This window comes from Saccostrea cucullata, unplaced genomic scaffold, assembly GCF_032062105.1.
Source record: "Saccostrea cucullata isolate Sc308-1 unplaced genomic scaffold, CSIRO_AGI_Scuc_v1 ctg12041, whole genome shotgun sequence".
NCBI lineage: Eukaryota > Metazoa > Mollusca > Bivalvia > Ostreida > Ostreidae > Saccostrea > Saccostrea cuccullata.
The window spans coordinates 2,472-17,140 of NW_026923184.1; the positions used below are offsets into that span (position 1 = coordinate 2,472).

General features: G+C 34.7%; 1 pseudogene; it reads right to left on the reverse strand.

Moving 5' to 3' along the window:
- Positions 1 to 12,016: 12,016 nt before the first annotated feature.
- LOC134263369 (uncharacterized) lies at positions 12,017 to 13,541 on the reverse strand (annotated as a pseudogene).
- Between the last annotated feature and the right edge of the window lie 1,128 nt (positions 13,542 to 14,669).

Genomic DNA, 14,669 nt, shown 5'->3' on the forward strand with positions numbered 1-14,669 from the left:
TGGGGCAGTTTACGCTTTTTTTATTAACCGCTATGTTATATCGTATAACATAGGTTAAAATAGTTCATTCCTTAATTATTCTAAGCCCTCTGGTGGGCTCAGACTTGATCAGGTATATATATAATAGTATCTAGACTTGTGTTATATTATAGATTATGAAAATTATCTTTCCTTGATGTTGATAAAATATGGAATTTTTATTTCTTTCTAAATTTACAAAAGTGCACACTTTTCAATACTAATAGCTATTGTAATATAACTTGAAAAAAAATCAACTCCTTTTTATACCTGTTATTATGATGCCCTGTTATAATTGATTGGATGTAAGAATGTCTTAAATAAGAATCCTCTTTATATTAAAATAAATTAGAAATGTTTTTTTTTAATTTATGATAAAGAAATATAGTCTTTAAAATTACATACCTATAATTACTGAAAGGGAAACACAAAAGGATTTATAATTAAACAGCTGATTAAAATAATATTATTAAACAGCTTATTTCTTTAATTTAACTCTATGTTAATCTAAAGATGAAAGAGAAAACTTGTGACTTGTTCATATTATTTTCAAATTTGGTTTCGTTAATTTCTTCAAAAAAAAAAATAATATAACAAATGTGGCCCTTTCTTTCGGTCAATCCATAGATATATCGACTTCACAGAAAAGCATATCGACTTCATGCTCCATCGATATGCTTTTCTGTGAAGTCGATATATCTATGGATCGACCACGTGCACATGTAACTGTCTGAAAAGCCATTAAAACGCAGAAAGCGCTTACAGTTAAAATGACTACTTGAGTCTTTTGAATCTTGAATTATTAATATTTTACTGTACCAAAAACTGGATTAAAAAATATAAAATGCCTGTTTTAGTTTTCTCCGCATTCTGCAGTGAATAAGTCTTTAATTCCTTATTTTTATTTTTGAGAGTTTTAAGGATCTCAAATTGAATCTTCAAGTAATAAATAGCTCTTCATTTTTTCAGCATAATATTTCTTTTGTTTTCCACACCAACATGAAATATGTAATAAGAAAGAAATACAAATTCTTTTCAATTGTTAATAACTTGAAATCAGTTTTCTGAATTATATAATCGACTCTATCAATATATTCATTGTCCTTATAGGTAATCGTTACATCGTAGTCATCACTGAGTATTTGACAAAATTGGTCGATGCAGAACCCATTCAAGACAAGAAAAGACAGCAGAAAATGTGTTACAAGTACTATCAAAATTTGTATCCAACCATGGGGTTCCAAAAGTTTTAATTACGGACCAAGGACGAGAATTCTGCAATCAACTTAATGAGAAATTCTGCGAAGAGTTTGAAATAGATCACCGCATAGCTTCAGCATATCATCCACAAACGGGAGGACACACTGAAAGATTTAATAGAACATTATGTGAAATGCTTTCTAAATAATTATGTTAATGAAAAGCAGTCGGATTGGGACGAAAAGATACATATGTTGCTTTATGCATACCGCACGTCTGTGCAAGCAACAACAAAAGAAGGTCCGTTTTATTTGGTGTATGGCAGACAAGCCACATTACCTCTTGACCTATAATTACCAGCAGGAGAAGACCAAAATGAATCACCTGATGATACTTTGAAAAAAAGATGTGATGCATTTCTTCATCTCAAACACAGTAGAGAGGAGGCAGCGAATAGGATCAGAAGTGCTCAGAAAACTCAGAAGAAGTACCACGATAAAAGAGTGACACACGAAAAATTCAAGTTAGGAGATAATGTATTAGTACACAATACACGAAAAAACACAAGAAAAGGTGACAAGCTTTCCCCTAGATGGACTGGCCCTTATGTTGTTAAAGAGATTCTTGGAAGGACTTAAACATGTAGTTAATGGCAATCGGATAAAACTTTATGCGACAAGAGATAAGAAATCAAGCAGGGCAAAAAAAGGAAAAAAAAGGAGCGAACAAAGCAGAGTAAAAGTGAAAATGTGGCTGAAGACAAGAAATATAATTCTGAAAGTGATAGCAATGATAACACCAAAAATAACGTTACATATTCTGATCATGAAAATCCGTCTGATCCATTACAAGATGCAAGAGAAGACACTAGTTCCCCTATCATTGTAGGTCAGGACGAAGAAGAAACAAAAAAAGTTAAAAGGGGCGAACAAAGCAAAGTAAAAATGAAAATGTGTCTGAAGACAAGGAATATAATTCTGAAATTGATAGCAATGATAACACCAAAAATAACGTTACATATTCTGATCATGAAAATCCGTTTGATCCATTACAAGATGCAAAAGAAGACAGTAGTTCCCCTATCATTGTAGGTCAGAACGAAGGACAAAAATTGATAGAATTTTCCCCAACTGATGGACAATGGCAGAGAGAAAAATCAGTCCTGTTTGATGTAAAAGTGAAAAATATTAATGAAAATGGGAGAAGAAAGGTTAAAATCACAGCACGACCAGGGAAAATTACAAGTATGAGAGGGGACGGAAACTGCTTGTTCCGGGCATTCAGTTTCATTTTGTTTGGCGTGCAGTCTTACCATCAAAATGTAAGAGAGAAGCTGGTGTCCTTTATGGAGGAAAATGAAGATCTTTTTTCAGAGGTTGAAAATACACCAATGGGGCAGTACATCTCTGCTTCAAACATGAAAGAACACGGAACGTGGGGTACAGAGTTGGAAATTCTTGCATTCTCCTCTATGTGTAACACGACTGTGCATGTACATTGCTTATGTGACGGTCAGAACTGGAAATGGCTGCCTTACAGGTCTCTTTCAGGAGGCCCTCCCAACAATGGCTCGGTCTACCTCGTCAACAAGCATGGACATTTCGAATCTGTTTTGGATATTCAAGAAGAGCTTTACTCCAGGACCCCGTACCTAAGAATTGGTGATTATGTCGACAGAAGATTCCGGAATTTTGTTTCACAAAACATGTTAGAATCATCTCTAGTGAATTCAGCCTCGGATGAGCAAAAGCTGAGGGACTTTGAAAACATAAATCCGCCTCACATTTTCGCAAAAGAATTCACTGATATATACTGCACACCTTGTAAATACAAGATCGATCCAAATATATTCAACTTACTATGTGACTGGAGTGACATTGAGAAGTATTTGTAGTGCAGTACAGTTGTCGTTTCATCTGAAACTGATTTTTTTATTGTCTGTCTATAAGTGTAACCAGAATTTTTTTCCTATCCTTAACCAAACATAGGATATTAGATGGCATTTTTTCGTACTTCACTTGAGAACAATTGTTGGCTTTGTTTGAATTTCTGCGAGAGCTTTAGGATCAAAGGATACAGATAGGGTTCATCTAGACAGACTATTTTGATATTTGTATCCTCATATATCGTTTTGATAGACATATTTGTTTGTTATTGTCTGCTTAAAAGCAATAGAGACACTATAATCATATAACTGTTAATATTTGGTTTTAATATGTGTCTCTGATGAGACCGATTCGACTTTATAATTACCTGACTGTAAGCAATTCTCAGTTATTAATGTATTTTCAGGTACATTTTTGGACATAATGTGTAAAATAAATATGAGAGTTCTCATGGCGTGATAATGATTGACTGCTATTTCTGTAGTTGTTTTAAGATTTGTTTCCGTCTAATAACGCGCACTGTATTAATATATATGCAGTGTTTGTCTTAAGATTTAGGTCCTTAAGATCTATAACACGTACATACCAATGATGTTAATTTATAAAATAATATTTTGAATACACCAGTAGTACTTTCATTTAATATCAACCCCTAGAATCATAAAGTAAAATTTGAAGAAAAAAACTTTAAAAAAACAAAATTCATTGTAAAAATACTATAATTTCATAAGTACAAGCTTTTATTTACTATAGTATAATCTTTGACACAATAGTATTCCATAGCTAACTAATGTTAATATTATATCTTTATATGTTATATGTTATATTTACATTTGAAACGAATACATTTCGAGTTAAATTGTATTTATTACACGAAGGTGCCAACCTATTGCTATGTAGTGACGCGCAATGACCTAGAAGTTGTTTGGTCAAAATATCACATCGCTCTGTGATCCGGTCGCGCTATGACCTCCGACCCCCAAATGGAATTCACATAGAATTGAACGTATTTTCTCTTCAGTAGGTTCATCTAAGAAAGCTATTTGCAAATGTAAATATATAAAAATATACAGCATCGAGGCGTCCTGTTATCCATTTCTATTTTACTCACTCGTCCGAATGAAACCTCATTAATTCGAACTAAGTACTTATTTGTACGCACCGATATTAATTCGTCTGCTACAAATTTTTACTTTTTCCCAACAAATATTTTATTTTCTGAAACAACGTATCAATGGAGGCAGTACAGAAAAAAAAATTATATTCATATCTTTATCTCTAGCTTGTGTTTGATCCATTTACATGTACATGAACCATCTTTGATTTTCTAGGTTTGCTCCTTTATCAGAGAAATGAAGACTAATTGATTGATTGTTAATTGCTTAAAACTGATTTGTCAATATTTCGGCAGAGAGAAATAAAGAATTTTATTACCCCTACGTGCTAAAGATCCAATCTATTCGAAAAAAATGCATGAATTACTCTAAGTAAGAACAATTATGATATACAGCATATTTTTCCCTTTCACCTGTTATAAATTTTGTATCACTTTAAAGGGGGTCATTTTTCAATGGGGGTCAATTTTTTATAGGACTAACATATAAAATAATGACCCCTAGGACTCTTTTTCTACAAAAAATGATTTTTTTTCTACGAGTGGGTGTCATTTTTTGTCATTGAAAAATGACCCCCCCGGTCATTATTCGATGGGGGTCATTATTCGTCTTTACACCGGCGCGCAGGGCGTGCCTTCCTCCCCCGTTTGAGTTTTTTTGTATGTAAAACTTACATGTCAATTATCCTAAAATAAAGGAAAAAAACATCTCTTTCTTGTATGAATTTTTCAGCTTCGCCCCCGGCCCCACAACGACCTTGCCTTAGACCCACTGGGGGCTTCAGTGCAGCAACAGACCCCCTGCCTTCTACCCCCCTTCCCTTTACGAAATTCCTGGTTCCGCCACAGGATTATACATATAAAGCATATCATTTAGTACTAACAATTTTCCCACCTATTGGATGTTAACCTGTAGCCAATCAGTTAGATCATTGAAAGTACATGTGTACATGTACCTGACTTGTCAAGTTCGTGTACATGGTTGATGATGATTGTTATATTGTATGAATTCAAAATTACACGTAATCATATTCATATTCCTAATGTACTACTGAAAATTATAACGTTAAACTCTTGCTATCCATGTTTATCGATATTTCTCGTACATACAAGACTAAAATGCCCCCTTCCTTCTCCTTCTCACCAGCAAAAGCTTAAAAAATCTTTGTACAAACAGTCCGTTCGATTATTTGAATTAAGGAATTCTATTGCTGATTTCTTGTCAATGTTTAGTTTCAATCATTCATTTACATGTTTTTTGATACACTCTTGAATTTGATTTCAAGTAAATTATTATGCATTTTCACGTTACGGCTAATTAAGGAATATACTGAATATTGGACAAATGCAAAGTACACATATTAAATATTATCCTTTCTCAACAGAGTTGATAGTTAATTTCTTCTGTCATTCAATCTATGGCTTTGACTTAGCCATGGAATATAAAGCCACTTTGGTGTCCGAAAATCCCCTTTCCCTCCTAAAAAATAGTAGGCAGAAGACAGAATACTATACTTTTTATGTATAAGGATCATCTATGTACTTCAAAAGACATCAATGTCTGGTGCTTATTTCTTATTCAAATTAAGCGTCATTCATACACTGATTCTCAGTTATGCAAATATACTCTTGAATATTGTTTGTAGGACATTTCATTATTATTATTATGAATTATCATACACTGAAACTTTTCCTGATTTCAACAACTAGCAAAAGTGTACCCTATTCAACTCAAATGTTATAAATAAGCGAACAAACCTTCATGATCAACAACCCTAGATGTTGACTTTTTTCACCAAGTTATATGTAGTTATATAGCAAAAAATTCCGAATTCATGACGCACATATTTAAAAGTACTTTCCCCCATTTTTCGTGAAAATGCTAAATGCGATGGATATGGTTCATACACTGTTATGACTATAGTCTAATAATATATATGACGTCACGCATAGTATTGGGATTCAAAATTTCGATTCGTAACTTGTAACCACAGGCACTTGTTTCGTATACGGGCTACCCCCTACCTATATTTACCACAAGGTATCTAACTCATTTTCTTTTCTTGTAAAATTCAAAATTCATTAATAAATTTCCAAAATAATGACCGATTTCGACTGTTCGTAAAATTGGAAACATTTCCGTAATATGCTGCTATTTTGACAAGTAACAAGAAAAGATGGAATGTTTGAGAAAGATTTGTTACTATATAACAGGTTCTTTTGGTAAAACTAAAGTGATATATAAAATGTGCAAATCAAGATGCTGTCAAATATTTTTTTAATATAATCAAGTAACAAGAAAGAACGATTATGTTCTAATTCACCAGTTCAACCGAACATAAATTATTTATAAATTCAAAACTCCAACACATGTTTAGGAACGGCGTCGCCTGCGTCTGTGCAACAGACCTCGACCAATAAAGACAGAAGCAAAAACCCACACTTTATATACCCAAATTTTTCGTAACTGACATTTGCTGTCTAAGATTTTCTGACACATATCCATCTTTAGCAGTCTCGGATTTCCACCGGCCATGTTTTTTAAATAGTCTATCACAAACACCATGGTTGGCCGCTGCAGTAGCCCCGCCAGCGCGAAGGCTATGCAGACCAAACTTTGTTCTATCTAAACCCAATGATGCGAGCGCGTCCAGAAGAATCTCTCTAGCCCTAGTAAATGACAAGCACTTTTCTCCTATTAATTTGTATGTGTTAGAATTTTTACAATAAGTGATAGATCTAAACAAATATTCATTAGATTGGTCGTTAATGTTTGCTAGACTGAGATATCTTCTGGTCATTCTTACAGGACATGTAATTTCATTCCTACATGACACAACTACATTGCTCCCCTCTTTATAACTTTCTGAATAGTAAGAGTCATATAATTGTCATAAAAACATATATCTGATCTCTTCAAATGAACAAGTTCTGAAAATCTTAAAAAGCCAGCATAACTTAATAAGCACATACACCATATTCTAATATCTAACAAAGAACACGATTCACCTCCGTAAAGAGCACACAAGTGTTTCAGTATATTGGAGGTAATAGGTTCTTTTTAGACGGAGGCTTAGCCTCCGCTCTATTGGTACCGCTCATCTGAGGCGGAACGGAATTTGCGATCGCCATCTAGCGGCAAATCACGTTAACTTTGATTAGCCTGGTCCCCAGGCTCATACTTTCCAAGGCAGGAGTACACGAAGCAAAACAGGGACAGGGAACCAGGCTAAATTTTTATAAACTGGCCTGCCTGTATGCGCTGTATACAGACAGGTGATCAGTGATGTATAGAGTCTGCTGCTAACACGCTCATTGGCTGATAAAAATTCTCGCTGACACAGAATTTAAATTGTCGGGGAAACCAAAACAGATCACCGAGTGCAGTTCTCTGCATCTGATTTTGATGCAATTAATCTAATTCGGTCACAATATTTTCCAAAACAATACTTAATTCTTTTTTTTTCCTCATGAACCTATAATTATCTGACCTCACCTGAGGGCTTTTAAATTAGTTTGCGAAGCTCCTATCACATTAATACCCTACATTACCTAGGTAAAAGAAATCTGCATCATTGTTTAATTGAAACTGACATATTTTAAATGTTCACTTACTGACTCAGCAGAGAGCTGCGTCTTATCTGTTTATAGCACAGGTACAGAATCTCTGCTGCATCTATTTTTAGAATTCCTTATCACATATTTCAGAAGATTTTGCAAACTATTTAGATGGGACAAACTGACCCACATGTTTCTATGTTTACATGACCAAAACAGTGGCTTGAATCTTACTTTGTGGTGTAAATTAATTAAGTAATATTATGGCTAATCTGTGCAAAAAAAGGATGCATAAAAACACTGTTGTCATGGAATCTGCAATAGTGACTCAAAGTATGCCCACAAAAAATATATGCAAGGAGTTAAATTTATTAGGTTTCGCAAACCTTGGAAAGATATTGAAAAAGTGTCAAATATGGGTGAATGCTTGTAAGCGGTTCATTGGTGGATCCAAAGGAGGGTAGGTTCCGGGATTGGAAGCCCCCTTTATTTTTTGTCAAGTGGAGAGAGAGAGAGAAAGAGAGAGAAAAAATATTTTCCGATAATAAATTAAAATACATGTATTTGTACGTCTTACTTATGTATTAAATAGATAGATTCTCACACATTAAGTTTCTTCCACTCACTATTCCCTTTTATATGAAAGAATATAGAGTATACAGTACAACCCTAGAACTCCCCTTTCAAAAATGGCTGGATCCACCTCTGAAACGGGAAGGATTTTCCACGAAATTGGGTATTATCCGTAAAATCACATATAATACTGGATATTAGGGTATCGTTGAATCCATGAGATCTAGTATTAAGGCGTTATAATCACTTTATTAAACTTAAACAATGGGATTATACATTTTGCGGTACGTGTCAACTTTCACCTGGATGCAAATGTTTTCTTAAGGTATCACCAGTCAAGTAAGAATTTGGAAGTCAGGATTAATGCACACTGGAAAATAAAAGCTACAGAGCTTAGTACATTTTATGATCTGGACCAAACAGGCGTTTGTTCTGCTTAATATTTTTCATAATGTTTGAAATATTTGCATCCTCTTCATGTTCATTACCCAACACAACAGAATTGTTAATCAAAAGTTGAATGTGCATGTTTACATCTATGCATTGATATATCTGAATGCTTGTATCTCAGCTCCTTTTAGTCCTGAAGAGTTAGATATACTAAAGTACTTTTGGTTTTCTCACATTTCAGGAAGCTCTTACCATGAGTCACTAAAGAATTCAAATTAATATAGTTTATTGCTATTAGAGTGGTTTGTCCTTTTGATGAAAAATGGGAATTCAGTAAATTACATAATTAAACATTAGACCACGATAAATAAATGAAGAAGATGTATTTGTGAAACACTCTGGCCCCCCGTGTGGCAATATAGCGAAGATGCAAATTTAATATATTGGTACCAAAAGTATGGTATTCTTACCGGAAATACAATTATTGTGAAATATGAAAGTAGGCTAAGGCTAAAGTTAATCCATAAGTACGGAAATCTCCAAGGTAAAGGTCAAAAGGTCATGATTGTTGGTATGCTATGAAAGGTCTTCCCACAAAGAATACATATGTGAAGTATGAAGCCCTAACCCTTCAAAAGTTATGAAAAATGATTTTTTTTAAAAGTAGGCCAAACTCCAAAGTCAAATGTTTTGCTTTAAAATGAAAGGTCTTGTCATAAGGATTAAATATATAAAGTATGAAAGCACTAACCCAAAACCTTTTCAAGTTATGGTCAAGATTTGCTTTATAAAAGTAGGTCAAACTCCAAGGTCAAAAGGTCAAAGTTCTGGGTCTTCTTACAAGGATTACATATGTACGTATAAAAAGCACTATTTATCCCTTACCATTCAAAACTTATGGCCAAGGTTAAAGTTTCTTCATAAGTATGGAATCTCGTAGGTCAAGGTCAAAAGGTCAAGCTTGTTAATATCTAATGAAAGGTCTTTCCACAAAAATACAAATATGAAGTATAAATGTCCTGGTATCTAATGTTCAAAAGATATGGCCAACTACCTTTAGGCAAATGTTGGGGTCAGAATATGAATAAAAAATTCCCAAAGAGACAACAAATCATGTTCATTCCAAGCCTCCGTCTATCAGTACTTTCAGTACTTTGATTTATTTATCAACTGTTTCCCGATAGTTCTATGGCATCCCTCTCTGGCTGAAATAGTAAGTTCTGATGAACAGGGATTAGGACATCCCGCCAATTTATGCGCCCAGCTAATTGCATAAAAAGCCTCGTCAATTGTCCCTGCACTGCTACATGTATTACCGAGACTTGTTAAGTATAACGATACATGGAAATCCGTTGCAGGAAGATATGAAATATTATGTGTAAAACACCACTTACGAAATTTATTGAAGGCATATCCGTACGTTTTTCTTGTGTTTTCAGCCTTGGAATTCATGATTAAATCCGGAAGTTTCTTTGCCAGCGATTGTAAGGAGGGATGAGAGGTCCTCCATAATGAAATCCAATTTCCAGTTTTGAAAACATCTGCAAAACTAAAATAAAAGTCATATTACCGACCATGCTTGGAAACCCAAGCCTTGTCGCAGTAGTCCTTGTCGATAAGCACGACCTTGTCTTTTCATTCCTGACCGTGCCAGCTTAAAAAGAAATGCATTCTATAATTAAGGGCCATGTTAATCTAATAATAAAACTTGACCTTGCCATAAACTTGGCCTTGTCATAATAAACACAAAATAAATTCAAACATTAATATGTACACAGACCATGCCTTCTAAGGCCATGTCTATCAGACTCCACTGAGTCTTACAGCTAATACTCTGGAATTAAAGCTGTCAGAGCCAAACAGGCTGTTCAAATTTTTGCCACGCATAAAAATATTCTGATATGGAGAAAATTCCAAAACATCAACTACACACTGTTTATACTTCATATTTTCATCAAACAGTAACGTCCAAAATGCTGCAGACGGCCATTTTGGAACAATTAATGTACCCACACATTTACACTCTATTACATGTTTTATAGCTTTACTCACAAGACAAATAGGTGGTACTAACCAATTATTTTCAAAACACCAGTTTTGGGTAAAAGCATCAACTGCTTCAGTCTCTGGGTACCAAAAAAGGGAGTTAAACCTCGTTAACTTTGTGTTATACACACTTGCGAATCTATCGATAGTATGAGGACCCCACATTTGGTCAACAAAACTAAAAAACTCTTGAGTTGTTTGCCAATCTTCATAATCGACTAAATTAGACAAATAATCTGCTTTTGTGTTTTTGTTTCTAGGTATCCAACAAATTTTCAACGAAATAGAATTTTCAACACATTTAGAAAAAATGTCTAAAGCTAAATCTTGTAAATGTAATTTAGTGCTACCTCGTACAATTTTTACCCAATTTTGATTGTCTGTATGCCAAAGTAAACTCTTTCCAATAAATGAACTGGCAAATGACTCTAAAGCTAACTGTATAGCTTTAAGTTCTCTCCACGTGGAGCTCATAACAGATTCATTCAATGACCAAGTTTTATGAAAAACCTTTTCGTCAGCTTCTACAGTATATGCACCAGCTGCAACGTCACTGTCATCTGAAAACACAAGCGTTATTGGTAACGAGTCTTTAACTAACAGTTTCTGATTGAACTTATCAAGATTTTCCTTCCAGAACTGCAACTCTATTTTACTGCTTCTGGAAATTAAAAAACTGATTAAACAATCCCAATGACTTCTGCTCTCTATAGCTAAATAAATGTGTCTGGTCATCAAACTTGTTACATTACCAACAACTGGTGACATGGAAATAACTTTCCCAGCCGCTTTTGCGAGATCTCGAGCTGTAAAGTTGGGAAATTTATCAATAAGAAAATCTATCGAGTTCTGAGCACCAGAAAGTCGTCTTTCAGGTATACGTAGAGAAAATACACTGGTATCCCATACCAACCCTAACCACTCCAAACACTGGACAGGCTGAAAAATAGACTTTTCAATATTAATTAGCAAACATTCTTTTTCTAGTCTCTTGAACTAAATTTGATGCTTTAACACACGTTTGTAAATCTTTACCAAAACCAAGACCGTCGTCCAGATACAAAACAATGTCAATTCCGCAGCTCCTCCTGTACTTCAAGATGGGTCTTAGACACTTGGTAAAAATGTAAGGTGCAGACGTTAGACCGAAAGGTAAAACACTGAAACAATAAAACTTATCTTTCCAACTGAATGAAAGGAAAGTAATCTGACTTTTACAAATATCTATGTGATGATAGCCTGACTTTAGATCAAATTTAAACAGAAAACAATCTTTATTGAAAAAATTCAAAGCAATACGCCAGTCTTCAAACTTTACTTTTCTTTTTTCTACAAAATAATTCAATTGACTCAAATCCAGAATAAGTTTCTTTTTACCAGACCCTTTATTTTCTGCAACACTTAGTGGACTGACCACATGTGGCTGAAAGGGAACCTCTTGTACGCAGCCGCTCTCAAGAAGATCTGAAACAGACTGATCAACAAATTGTTGGTTTTTTTATTGCAGATTTGTTATTATTCAGTCTCATGCGTGGTGGTACTGTAACAATAGGAATAACATAACCATTTTTGATAGTATCTAATATGAACTCATTAGTGCTTATGGACTTCCAAAACTCAAAATGTTTGCGTAAACTGCCTTTCACCCCTTTACCAATATCAGGTAAATTTTCAAAATAATTTACTTGCTGTACAAATGATTCAAACTGATCAGTAAAAATAGATTCATCAACGAAATATACATACTGATTCTCATAATCACTGGGTTGACGAGCTTGTGCTTGGTTTGTTGGTTCTGGCTGGGGCAGTGCATGCGGATTTCCAATGGCCGAGCTTATGGCAGTTGTAGCACACGTCGTATGGAGAGGCCTCCTGACGCTTGTAGGGACGAAAATTACGGCCAGAACCACCAGACCTACCATCAGGTAGCGAAGTTGTTGCAGAACCAGACTTGGAGTATGGCTGAAAACGGCGTTTTTCCTTGATAGCTCGTAATGCTCGGTTTTCAGTTTGACGTAGACGTTTTTCGTCCTCAAAATCGGACGCCAAATCATCACTTTCAAACTCACGGACTGTCGACCACCCGGCCGGAGATTTATCGGCGATCCTGATGAGCTTGTTACGTTTAGTGACCTTAGAAATGAGCTCTGTAACGATGCTCAATGTGGAAGAATCTGAAATGCGCTTTTTAAGTTTATTCAAATCACCCAATATTTCAGTATTAAAGTAACTGAATTTTGTTCCCTTCACTCTTGAATTTTACAGAGACCTCTTTTTTAATGGTTTTTGTTAAATTTTCGATGTCGTTACCCGTAGAGAGTTCCTCCTTGAGAGTATCTAGTTTGTTGTCCAGGTATGACTTAACAGGTTGAAAGTATCGGCCAAGTCTGCACTTACACAGGGGCTAGAGTGTCCAGGGGTCTCCGCAGAAATTTGCCTTCTTGCGAGTGGTTTTCTGTTCACCAGCGGTTTCTTGTAGTAGAGTTTCGTCTAGAGACTCATCTTTCTCCCGGTATTGGGCCAAGAAATCTGTTTTTTGCCGAGACATCTATTCGACTTTTTACTTGTTGCACTAAGCGCAGCGAAACCTCGAATAACCTCTAATTCTTAATACCTGGACACAGGTAAACTACCTGTTCCGCACGATTTCATTTGAACTCATATCAATCGTTAAAATCCAATCAAATCTTAGATACTATAAATACTACCTAAACACGTAAACAAACAACACCACGTGTTTCCGATACCAATGATAAATATATTTTGATGTCTAGTCGGTTTTGTTACTACGACACATGCATGCGTTTATTGGTATTTTACGGAAGTATAGCATTAATGTGAGCTGTATTCTCTTCTTAATGGAAAAAACTTTTTACAGATAAAATCTTGTTTATGAAATGTGCAAATGAATAAAAGAGGGTGTTGCAGAAACTCGCGATTATTCCCTATATATCGAGAATGACATGTAATTACCCTCGTTATGTCTGTAATGGATATATGCCGAATACTGTTCTATATGTAAAATTATCAGACTGTTTGAGGCCCGTTAGGGCCGAAAACTGTCTGATAATTTTACATATAGAATAGTATGAGGCATATATATCTTACTTAAAACATTGCCATTTAAATGTCCAAAAGTTACCTGGAGGAGTCTGATAATAACACAATGAGAGTTTAGGCATCCATTGTTTTCTACCTGTCTGATAAGTAGATAAAAGAAATGAGACAGTAAAAGTAGTGAGTGAACTCTTGTTTCATTTCATTCATTCAATGGCAGTCGTTTAGTTTAGCAGGACAGGGGTCCGGTGGTGTAGGATTTTTTTTTTTTGGGGGGGGACATTTTTATTTATGATGTGCATAAATTGACATTGATACTGACATAATCTTGGGAGATATTATAACCATCACCATGGAAAGTAAAAATGCGGATTTTTACCCTGAAGTTTTAGTTTAGCTGTTTAGATAATGGAAATATTCTCAGGTTTTAAAAGTGTGGCCATCGGGGACCAAACATAAAATAAGGAGATTTGCAGACTCTTTTTCAGAAATGGATTTAGATTCGCTTATTCAAAGTGCTGTATCAAAAATTCTTTTAAAGAATGGAAAGTATTAATGTTGTGGAAGGTTTAAACTCGGATTTTTTTTCATGGATTTGCTATTTTGTAGCAACTTAATTTCCTTGCGTTTGCTTTCCCTGAATTTTTTTTCTTTTTTTTCGTAATATTTCGTTCTAGTTTCTTGACATATTCAATCTTTTTCACTCTTTTCTGTTTTTTTAATACCGTCCGATTTTGTTATCATTGCTGTCCGATAATATATTATCAGACTGGTAATTATGTTCCCCAAATGGAGTTTGGGAACATATTGTTTTACTCGGTTTCTTA